Here is a 10110-nt window from a genome sequence, read left to right on the forward strand (position 1 = left end):
AGCTGCATACATTTAGCGTATAAAAGTGGTAAGTTAGCAATAAGACCCTTTCTCGAAGATCTAAAATACTTAAATTTTAGCTCGAGACAGGTTTTTTTTCTAAATTAGGTACGTATACGTAATAAATACTTCACACAGGTAAAGTAAAATACATTTTACAAAGATGTATTTAACTGATACATAATCAGAAATTAACTTTTCGTACTCAATCACCACCAACCTTCGCCCGATCTAGAAGAAAGCTTCAAGACTATCCCGCCAATTACAGAACACGAAGTATATATGGCTCTTCGAAAAATGAAGTACGGTAAAAGCCCTGGCGAGGATGGGATCACTACTGAAGCACTTAAAGTAGGAGAACAGACTTTGATCCCGTATATCAGCAAACTTTTTAACACTATAATAGCCACTCAAACCTTCCCACAAAAAATGTGCCATTCCAACATAATTCTGCTATATAAAAAGGGAGACAAGTCTGACATAGGAAATTACCGTCCTATCAGCCTTGTCTCCCATCTATACAAGATATTTCTCAAATTAATAGAAAATCGGATCTCGGGAACACTTGACCGTCACCAACCGCCCGAACAGGCTGGGTTCCGCCCAGGCCTCTCCACCACCGACCACCTACAAGCCCTTAATCAGATAATTGAAAAATGTCAAGAGTACAATATTCCAGTCTACATCGCATTCGTCGATTACTCTAAAGCGTTTGATAGTCTTCATCACGATTCCATTTTCACAGCTTTACACAGTCAAGATATAGATCCTAGCTACATCCAACTTATAACCGCCATTTACCGAAATAGTACAGCCGCAATAAAACTGCAGTCTTCAGGTCCATCCTTCAATATTCAAAAAGGAGTCAAACAAGGAGATCCGTTGTCGCCGAAACTGTTTACCAGCACACTAGAACAAGTCTTCCGGAAGCTCGTCCCGAGTTGGGGTATCACCCCAACTCCTTCTCTGGACCTTGACCTGGGCCTTGTCGTCGGAAATAGAAGACTAACTAATCTTCGATTTGCCGACGACATCGTTCTATTCTCCTCGACTGCTTCCGAGCTACGATCAATGCTTCAAGACCTCAGCAATGCAAGCCTCGAGGTTGGACTGAATAACAAATAGCACCCCACGTAGGATTGAGATAAACAGAGAATCGGTTGCATATGTCCAGGAGTACATTTACTTGGGCCAACTAGTTTCCTTCCAGGCGCGACAAGAGAAGGAAGTCGAAAGACGGACTGGAAACGCCTGGAGGAGCTATTGGTCCATGAAACATCTAATGAAAGGCGATCTCCCCTTATCACTTAAGCGGAGACCCATGGACATGTGCATACTTCCAATTCTCACCTACGGTGCACAAACTTGGTCTTTGACGGCGTGTCAGAGGTCCAAACTAGGGGTTTGCCAGCGAGCTATGGAGCGCAGCATATTAGGTGTTAAATTAATGGATCGTATCCGCAACACCACGCTGCGCTCCAGAACAAAAATAGTCGACGTAGCTCGGAAAGCGGCCAGGCTAAAGTGGGACTGGGCAGGTCATGTCTGCCGAATGCCGAGTGAGCTGTGGGCCAAGATCGCCACAGAGTGGCAGCCCAGATCAAAACGAGGATTTGGCAGACCACGTCGGCGATGGCGAGACGAGTTAGACTCCTTTTTAAAGGAATGGCCAGAGACTGCACAGGATCGGGAAGACTGGAAAAAGTGGGGGGAGGCCTTTGCCCAGCAGTGGGACATTATAGGCTCCCAATAATAATAATAATAAGCCCCCAGGGCAGCTTGTGGCGAGCTGAATGGGAAGTGACGTCCCTTGGGTCCCATACCCCCGAGAGTCGGTCAGGCCCCTCTCTCCAGCTTGCCTTAATTGGCCGGCTGGAGTGAACACTGAGCAGGGGCCGCAGGACTCTCACCTCTGGCTTGCCTTAACCGGCCGACCAGAGTGGGGTGTCAGAGCTATATGCTCGCAGGGCGGAAGTGAAACATGCCTAAGACGCGAGTTGGCACAGTGGCTGCTTACAGCCACTGGGTAGAAAGCGGTGCACACCTCTCCACGCCCTGAGCCGCTCACGTGATGCTGTCCCCTTGTCGCTCCGTGCGAGCGGCCGTTTTCGGAGACCCATATAGTGAGTTGGCGAGTCACCACCTGTCCATTTTTTCGTGTTTTTAAACATAGATTGGGGCAGGTGCCATAGTATTTCCATAGACCCGGTTACCAGTACACTAACATCTCAACACAATAGCCCAGTTTCTTTTGTTTCTTGTCATTGCAATAGCCCTACACTAACCGGGGCTTATCCTTGGGTGCATTACTATAGTGCATACAGGGATAATCGTCGGGTGGTGTCACATCACCTTTTAGAGTAAATTGTCTTTTTACAAGGGGCCTCTGCGTGTTGGCTTTGGCTCCACGCACGCCTTCCAAATGTCCGGGACCCCATGGTCCCGAGATTATGTAAAGGACGAACATAATAATAATAAAAAGGAATCGCGACCATATGTAATGACCTTAAAAACCAAGCTTTTGTCCTGATAGCAAAATTATCTCACGTATCAACGTAACTTAAAACTTAGCCAATCTCTATTTGCAGTAAATCCAATTTTCCCAGCAAAGTATATAAAAAAATCCGTTTACTTAATCGCCAGATTAAAATTACATTACTACAAGTGTTTGTAGGTTCTCATATCGACAACTGTGGAACGTGACGTCATCCCCATCATTACATTATCGATATGCAAATGCCCGTCCCTAGCTCCCCTCGGGTTTCCTTCAATTTTCCTTTTGCGATCTCCTCTTAATTGACGGAGAATTTTGATTGGTCGCCGGTACCTACCACACTTTTCCTCTTAAAACAACAATGTCTTATGTTTACTACTCTCGTAGAGAGTTATGCTCTTGCAAACTTTCATGATTGTCTTAGAGATATAAGCTTTTTAGGATTCCCTACCCAAAGGGCAAAAACGGGACCCTATTACTAAGACTCCACTGTCCGTCCGTCCGTCCGTCCGTCTGTCCTTCTGTCGGTCTGTCTGTCTGTCTGTCTGCCTGCCTATCTGTCTGTCTGTCAGTCTGTCTGTCCGTCTGTCCCAGTATCTCATGAATCGTGATAGATAGTTGAAATTTTCACAGATGATGTACATATTTTTGTTGGCGCTATAAGTAATAACAAATACTAAAAAAGTACGGAACCCTCGGTGAGCGAGTCCGACTCGCACTAGTCCGGTTTTTTTTATTCTGGTTTTCGTATGCATCGGCGCTGGATTTTTCTTCTTTAATTTGAGCGTTCATTACGCCTCTTATTTTAATGGTCGGTTCGTTATGATTCTCTTGATATTATTTTCTATTTTAATTGAGAGCGGTATTTGCTTGGTCGCATTTTATGAAGACTGTAGATACATACTTACAATTGGGATATTATGTTTTACTTTTATGAAATACTTTGTAGACGGATAATTATATCAAGATGGAGTTATAATTTACATGAGAATATATTTTAAAGGTGCATCATAAAATGTATAATGAATCAAAACGAAAAAGTTTGTGCCAATTATGTATTAAGACATTTTCTATAACAAACACTTAATGACACATCGTAATTATAAACATTCGCTGAGATTTTCAGTATCATCATAAATAATATGCAGTCATTCAAAATCGTCTAGTTTGATAAAGTTAGATCAAGATAAACCTGCAACGATATTGATAAATAGCACACGCAGTGTAAGTGTTATTTAAGTATAGTACGACACAATTTCATAGAAGATTGACGTGTAAAATAACACTTGCACTGCGTGTATTATCAAAATCGGTCCAGACTTATCTTGGTCTAAATCAAGGCATTTCAGTTAAGGTTAAGACTCATTTGTTCATATGTCACTTTATAATTGGTTAACAAGAGACCAAATCTATTTTACTTAATGTCAGACCAACATAATTATGCATGGCATTTGCAATGACAAACTGACATAATTAACTAAAGTCAAATTTCTTTCACTCACTCACTTTGATTTGTTCAGATCGGTGCAAACTTAGCCTAGCCGGACTCTAACAGAGGCCCAAGTTTTATGAATAAGGGGAGTTAATATATCGCATTGCACTTAAGATTTATCTATATCTTTCCAATAGGGAAAAAATAGACGATCCACTCAACCATCAGACTAAAAATAACCAATCAATACAAAAAAGCAAATAACATTTCAATTGGCAGCAATTACTCGTCAAAGGCGGTACAGTTGAATGCAGAACTGATTAAACAGTACAGTCGGCGACAGTGTTGACAAAACGGCGCCCGCGCCGGGTCGCTATACAAATTTACAGAGTGGCCATTGAAACGTCACTGGGCTAGTATTGTGCGTATGTCTGCGCTTGCGCATACTTACGTTTTTTAAAAGATTTGTGGAGGATTTATTAGTAATATGGTTTTATAAAGAGTTATGGTTGGGATATAGGGACCTAGATATAGGTATGAATAGTATATCCCAATTAAATGGTTACCTCTTACAAACTTGACCATTTTGAAGACCAAAACCTATGAAGGTTATGCATTGGTAGCCATCTAAAGTTCTGGTACATTTGTTTTACTTTTCGATTGCGACTTTACGATTGTTGATTGTCATCTTTGGCTATGCTTACGGCTGGAAACTTTTGGAGTGCTCCTTATAATTAATAGTTTCACTTAGAAAAGTTGAAATTCATGTTAAATTCGTAAGCATCTCCAATCATATGATTAAATAAATTAATAATAAATACTCACTTCTATCCAGCTTGGTATAAGTCAATTAGGATCACTTGTATTGACCAATGCAGAATCAAATGTTGCTATCCGTATGGGTATTACAATAACTTATACACAAAATGTTTAATCCAAATGCTCTAAAATATACCTACATCATAGTTCCACAAAACACAAGATACCCACGGTAGTATCTATCACAGGGTGATATTATGTCGGTAGTCGAACCAGCGACCTCCTGCTCCAGTATCCAGCACGGCGACCCGGCGTCTGATTACCGCGTTTGTATGCCGACCGCATACAACGAGAGGGGGCTCAAGAATTGAGGAACGTAGGATAAATGAAACAATGACTGTCGACTGTGTTTTATTTGGTAATATATTTTTATCGGTCATATCTAGAATTTTAGAATTTTAGAAGTTCGTCTTTGTACAAATGATGTGTTTTTTGTGTTGTATGTTTTTTTTATAAAAAGTGTTTTATTACCACTACTACTAATATTCCAGTTTAGAGTATATAGCATAAAATGTAGATTTTCATAATGACAATGTTAGTACCCATGCAGACTTTGTACAGGAAATTTACCAGCACCATACCATTCACCATAGAAAATTTAGCCATAATTTTGCTGGCCTAGTCAACATTTAAATAAAACATGACACTAGTATTATTTAATACTCATAATTATGTATGATGACGATGATGAGGATAAATTAAATACTTTTTTATAGCAAAAAACAGTACGAAAGAGCCAATATGTCTTTCATGCCCTATCTAGTACGTTGATCAGTGACCGAAGGGCCTTGAGAAAGGCTGGACACAACCCGGGTATTCGCGGACAAAAGGCAGGAATGCGATCCATACTTCAATTCGTATTGTAGACACCATTTTACAAATTCTTGGGTTTTATTGACTAAATTTACTAATTTAAGTGTAATACAAATATATTATCAACATAAATGATTCTATATTTATGAGAAAAAAATGTGTTGTTAGTAAAAAGAGAGATAACTACTCGTTTTAGACTACGAGTTTGTAGTAGTTATGTAAATCTGCAATCACATATTACCTAATCAGTTTTCCGTATTAAAGCTATGAAAAGAAGCTTAACATTCGCGAATTATTAGAGTTCTAATAAAAAATAAACACAGAAGTATAACCAACTATTTGTATTTTTCTTCTGTTGTGACAGTGTCCACAAATCCTGAACCCCATCGCAATCAATAGCAGTTTTCGCCAAGACACATGTACCGTCCATCTAGATTTAGGAGCCATTTTATTGTACACTTCCTTGTTAATTGGCTCCTTCCAATTCTAAGCAAAGTGCCCTGCCCGTAACCGTGTTAGGATCTCATAAAGTGCAGGTTAATTGCAATACTATCCCAATGGACGACAGAATAAACCACTCAAGTTACTATGCACTGAAATTTTATTACGGAACCAATGCCGAAAAATAATTTGGCTGTTTCATACATTCCGGCTGACGTGATGCCGCTGATTTCTATGGAACAGCCTAATTTTTTTAAATTCATTCATAATATTTTGGCATTGGTGCCATCTCGGGTGCCATGATAAAAGTTGTGCTATGACCTATTAAAGTCATTATTATTCACAACGACAGGACCAGGACTTAATCGCGTAATAGCTCCTCTACAAGATGGGCCAGCGCCGGCCACTCCAAGGGACACAGCCATGCGGTAGAATGAGATAGCAATATCACTTGCTCCAACGCATAAATGCGTCCCTTGGAGTGACCGGCGCTGGTCCATCGTGTAGAGGAGCCATAAAATTAAGTTTGAAAACCTATAAAATCACTACGCAGAGTATGGTTGGTGCGGCCACGATGCTTACAAATATCTTAATACACTGGCCAGGCGTTAGATATGTACTTATGTCGTAAAGAGTCTTATTCTGAACGAATACCAGAAATAATTACGTTGTAAGGTGACAGTCCATTTCCAACGACAGCTGCACTACTGTTGCGGCGTTACTGTCATTCATTGTCTTGTCATTCATTTTATTATGGAAATTGACAATAACATCGACGTGTCGGAGCAGTAGTGCAGCTGCGGTCGGAAATAGAATATTACCTATTTAATTACACAAACGGGTCTACCGCGATATAATTTCATTGAATATTACCTGTTGTAAAGTTGTTGTGTAATATCATTTGTTATGAACTTGTCTGGCGTTTTGACCTGTTTTCATTGGTAAGTATTGTGTGGATTTATGTATTTTTTATCACGAGAGAAAAATATTCAAAGGTCATCTTAGTTCACAAACTTCTTAAGAGTCTGTGTGAAAACAGTTTCTCAAGAAAATGCTTCAGAAATCGCCAAAGAGCTATTATCTTGCATCTTCAACGTTCATTAACCCCCATCCCCACCCCTTGAAATACCAGTATACCTACCCTAAACCTTAAAATAAGGAAGGTAAGGTTGAAACTCCAACGAGCGAGAAGCAAAGCAGAAAAATGAGATAGAAAATTTAGGTCGACTGATAAATAAGTTCTACTCGTAGTACAGTCAAGGAATTTAAATTCCGACCCATTTCGTACTTTGTCACAGTGACAACCGTATGAGGTCTCTAGCGGCTTTCATATTGATTGTCACTGTGACAAAGTACGAAATGGGTCGGAATTTAAATTCCTTGACTGTACCTAAATTATTGGATGTGAAAAAGGCAAAGATTTCCAGTCAACGTGATATGTACCTAGTCTCGAACGTTACTTAGGTATGTATTTGTTAGAAGACAAAGTAGTTATAGGTATTGGAGCTTTGAGCACACTCGTCACTCCGACATAATATGATGGTGATATCGTAAAGAGTCAAGCTCAGTTTTACTTTAGAAACAAAGACTTTTAGGTACCCTACACACAATTCATGGTATGTAGGTATGTATAAAGTATTGATATATTCACTAGTATATTCATAGATATTGTGGTTTCGCATCCGGCTCAAACGAATTTAAATTCTCCAAAATTATGTATGAAACATCATTTTATATTTACCAGTTGATATTTGGTGAAGGAAAACACCTGAGAAAGAAATTCAAAGTTTGTAGATTAAACAGAAAGTGTTTACATCTTTTTAACTGTACCATAAAAACTTTTGGTCTTCATAATTATCAAAATTCATATTAATTCATATGCATATTTGTTGTAGGTAGCCTGGAACCGTCTCCAAAGGCAGTACATTTACCATCTCAGAAACGCGTTTGAGGTCAAGGCTGGTATCCGTTACCCAAATTATACGCAACTTCCATTAAAAACTCCAGGAAAAATGTTAATGAATCGCCCAAACCCAGTCCTTGACACCTCCAAGACTTCATTACGGCAAACAATGACCACGCACACACACACGCATGTTGATAAACAACTAATTACGTATGTTGTGTGGGTGTTTTTGTTTCTCATGTGTGCGGGCGACTGAAGGAGTCCACCCTTCAATCGAGAAAGACGTAACTTTGTTTCAAGGTTCCAGTTTTTATGACCTTTTGGATTTAACCCAGTGTTAGCCTCATGTAAAATGCATAAGATACGGTTCATACAAACCGTCTCGAGCTTGTCTCGCGACACAGATGTTTGTAGAAAGCTACTTTTTGTCCGTGAAACTGAAATTCGGAAGAATGATGTCGCTGGCTTCTGCGAAGGGTTGAAGTGATATGGGAAGTTCGGAATCTTGTAAAATTTCGTATTCGCCAAACGTAGGTATTGCCTCTATATGGGATGTCCAGTAGGAACTGTCATATTTTTGGGCCCCATTCGATCGATCTTCATATCTTCAAAATTTCCATAAATATTTTTAAATTCCATATTTTCAAATATTAGAAGTTGGTTGAAACATTATTTAGGCATTTGTAACATTTGTGAACAATAATTGTTGAAGTGGCAATAGATGTTTTTATGTCGGTTTTAGTTAAGTAATTGGATCATAGGGACATCGACCAAATATCACCATATTATATTCATAATTTCTTTAAAATGTGACCAAGAAAAGGCTTAAGCGCCCGAATCTTCACAAATCTTAACATTTAATTAACGTTAATTTGAGAAGAGCAATAGAAAAAAAATGCAAAGGAATAGTACATCTCTCTGGATAAATGGTACGCTGTTTCCAGACTGCAGTAAAACTGATGTACCAACGAGTAAGTAGGTATAGGGGAACCTAAGAGACTGTTTTTTTAAAACAAGTGTTCCTGTAGACCGGGGAACTTAGCCAAGATGACAATCGTACATCGACAAACGCCAAACGAAAAGAAAAAAATGTATCGGGATGACAGAGATGCTACGAAAAACGTGATAATTTCCATACATTATTTCACTTTCCAGTGGCGTTTTGTATCAACGATTGTTATCTTGGTTACCCTGACCTTGGTGTACCCTGAAACTACAGTAGGTACCGCGGACCAACTACCACAGGGGTCGACAACAAGAACTTTACGTGGTCAGACCCTGACGCCTTTACTCCTTACTCCGTATTCTGCGCAGACGACCTTGCCATTGCGACATGCCCTGAATAAGGTCGGGTGACGTATGCGCTGAACGCAGCAATAAGGGTGTCAGGAGTGTGCTGGCATTCTTAATCCGTGATATGTGACGGAACGTGCTCGAAGAATAGAGAACACTAGATTTTTTGTAATATTTTTCCAGATAAAATTATGGTAAGTCTTGCTTGAGAAGATCCTCCAAATGATGCTTGTAAATAGAGTGTGTACAAACACATACATTTCGGCTGATCGGGTGATCAAAATTTTTACAAAAATTCTGGGTGTTTGGGGTCAAAAACTAGAAACCTTTCCTATTTCAAAATAAAATGTAGGTTCTCCCTTTACTAAGGAGAATGTTCTCGTACATAAGTTTAATATGGACCTGTCTTGTAGGTACCTATTTTGAATCTTCATTCTGACTCATCAAATTGTCTCTGCAAGTTTAAATTTGCGGGCGACTATGGGCTTTAAAATACACTTATGAATTGATTTCTCATACTCAATTTTAAAGCACCGAGTCAAACATAGATTAGAGTGTCAATTTCAAATGTGTGGGACAGGAACAATAGGTACGTCCCACATGTTACATTGACAGTTGACACTTCCAGTGGCCATGTCGTGTTAGGCAACGTTTTTGCAATGACATGACACGTGACATATTGTCATACAGTAAGCGGTAAGCCTACTGTCTCATGTTACATAACGCAACGCACGTTTTTTGTGCACTATTGTTTTCCATTTTCGTAATAGGTTTGAATTTAAAGTTTTTAGTTTTGTTTTGTCCTGCTGTGTCATATAATAATCAGACATCGTAAATTTTATAGCAGTTTTGGTGCAGCGGAGTGGTGTTAACGGAATTGGTATAGATAATTCTAACTGAAATGGTAAATTA

This window comes from Cydia fagiglandana, chromosome 7 (genome assembly GCF_963556715.1).
Source record: "Cydia fagiglandana chromosome 7, ilCydFagi1.1, whole genome shotgun sequence".
Taxonomy (NCBI): Eukaryota; Metazoa; Arthropoda; class Insecta; order Lepidoptera; family Tortricidae; genus Cydia; species Cydia fagiglandana.